General features: G+C 41.6%; 1 pseudogene; it reads left to right on the forward strand.

Annotated features, from left to right (window-relative positions):
* LOC135665379 (photosystem I P700 chlorophyll a apoprotein A1-like) overlaps window positions 1–1,211 on the forward strand; it is a 2,700-nt pseudogene extending 1,489 nt beyond the window's left edge.
* Window positions 1,212–2,500: the final 1,289 nt, after the last annotated feature.

Consider the following 2,500-nt stretch of genomic DNA (forward strand, 5'->3'; position numbering starts at 1 on the left):
TAAAGAGATTACGATCCAACTACTCGATACAACGATCTATTAGATCGTGTCCTTAGACACCGCGATGCAATCATATCACATCTTAACTGGGCATGTATATTTCTGGGTTTTCACAGTTTTGGCTTGTATATTCATAATGATACCATGAGCGCTTTAGGGCGTCCACAAGATATGTTTTCAGATACCGCTATACAATTACAACCCATCTTTGCTCAATGGGTACAAAACACCCATGCTTTAGCACCCGGCATAACAGCTCCTGGTGCAACAGCAAGTACCAGCTTAACTTGGGGAGGTGGTGAGTTGGTAGCAGTAGGCGGCAAAGTAGCTTTGTTACCTATTCCATTAGGAACCGCAGACTTCTTAGTCCATCATATTCATGCATTTACGATCCACGTGACTGTATTGATACTACTGAAAGGTGTTCTATTTGCTCGCAGTTCCCGTTTGATACCTGATAAAGCAAATCTTGGTTTTCGTTTTCCTTGTGATGGACCTGGAAGAGGGGGGACATGTCAAGTATCTGCCTGGGATCATGTCTTCTTCTTAGGTCTATTCTGGATGTACAATGCGATTTCCGTAGTTATTTTCCATTTCAGTTGGAAAATGCAGTCGGATGTTTGGGGTACTATAAGTGATCAAGGGGTAGTAACTCATATTACAGGAGGAAACTTTGCGCAGAGTTCCATTACTATTAATGGGTGGCTTCGAGATTTCTTATGGGCACAGGCATCTCAGGTAATTCAGTCTTATGGTTCTTCATTATCTGCATATGGTCTCTTTTTCTTAGGTGCTCATTTTGTCTGGGCTTTCAGTTTAATGTTTCTATTCAGTGGCCGTGGTTATTGGCAAGAACTCATTGAATCCATCGTTTGGGCTCATAACAAATTAAAAGTTGCTCCTGCTACTCAGCCTAGAGCCTTGAGCATTGTACAAGGACGTGCTGTAGGAGTAACCCATTACCTTCTGGGTGGAATTGCCACAACATGGGCATTCTTCTTAGCAAGAATTATTGCAGTAGGATAATGGCTAGGAGGATTTGAAAGGCATTATGGCATTAAGATTTCCGAGGTTTAGCCAAGGCTTAGCTCAGGACCCCACTACTCGTCGTATTTGGTTTGGTATTGCTACCGCACATGACTTCGAGAGTCATGATGATATTACTGAGGAACGTCTTTATCAGAACATTTTTGCTTCTCACTTTGGGCAATTAGCAATAATCTTTCTGTGGACGTCCGGAAATCTCTTTCATGTAGCTTGGCAAGGAAATTTTGAGTCATGGATACAAGACCCTTTACATGTAAGACCTATTGCTCATGCAATTTGGGATCCTCATTTTGGTCAACCAGCTGTAGAAGCCTTTACTCGAGGAGGTGCTACCGGTCCAGTGAATATCGCTTATTCCGGCGTTTATCAGTGGTGGTATACAATCGGATTACGCACTAATGAAGATCTTTATACTGGAGCTCTTTTTCTATTATTTCTTTCTGCTATATCCTTAATAGCGGGTTGGTTACACTTACAACCAAAATGGAAACCAAGCGTTTCGTGGTTCAAAAATGCCGAATCTCGTCTAAATCATCATTTGTCAGGACTTTTCGGAGTGAGTTCTTTGGCTTGGACAGGACATTTAGTTCATGTCGCTATTCCAGGATCCAGGGGACAGTACGTCAGATGGAATAATTTTTTAGATGTATTACCCTATCCTCAAGGGTTGGGACCACTTTTTACGGGTCAGTGGAATCTTTATGCCCAAAACCCTGATTCGAGTAGCCATTTATTTGGTACTTCCCAAGGAACAGGAACTGCCATTCTAACCCTTCTCGGTGGATTTCATCCACAAACGCAAAGTTTATGGCTGACCGATATTGCTCATCATCATTTAGCTATTGCATTTATTTTCCTGATCGCTGGTCATATGTATAGAACTAACTTCGGGATTGGGCACAGTATCAAAGATCTTTTAGAAACACATATTCCTCCAGGGGGTCGATTAGGGCGTGGGCATAAGGGTCTTTATGACACAATCAATAATTCGCTTCATTTTCAATTAGGTCTTGCTCTAGCCTCTTTAGGGGTTATTACTTCCTTAGTAGCTCAACACATGTACTCTTTACCTGCTTATGCATTCATAGCACAAGACTTTACTACTCAAGCTGCGTTATATACTCATCACCAATACATCGCAGGGTTTATCATGACAGGAGCCTTTGCTCATGGAGCTATATTCTTCATTAGAGATTACAATCCAGAACAGAATGAGGATAATGTATTGGCAAGAATGTTAGACCACAAAGAAGCTATCATATCTCATTTAAGTTGGGCCAGCCTGTTTCTTGGGTTCCATACCTTGGGCCTTTATGTTCATAACGATGTTATGCTCGCTTTTGGTACTCCGGAAAAACAAATCTTGATTGAACCTATATTTGCCCAATGGATACAATCCGCTCATGGTAAGACTTCATATGGGTTCGATGTACTCTTATCTTCAACGAATGGC

This window comes from Musa acuminata, unplaced genomic scaffold (assembly GCF_036884655.1).
Source record: "Musa acuminata AAA Group cultivar baxijiao unplaced genomic scaffold, Cavendish_Baxijiao_AAA HiC_scaffold_994, whole genome shotgun sequence".
In the NCBI taxonomy this organism is placed as follows: Eukaryota; Viridiplantae; Streptophyta; class Magnoliopsida; order Zingiberales; family Musaceae; genus Musa; species Musa acuminata.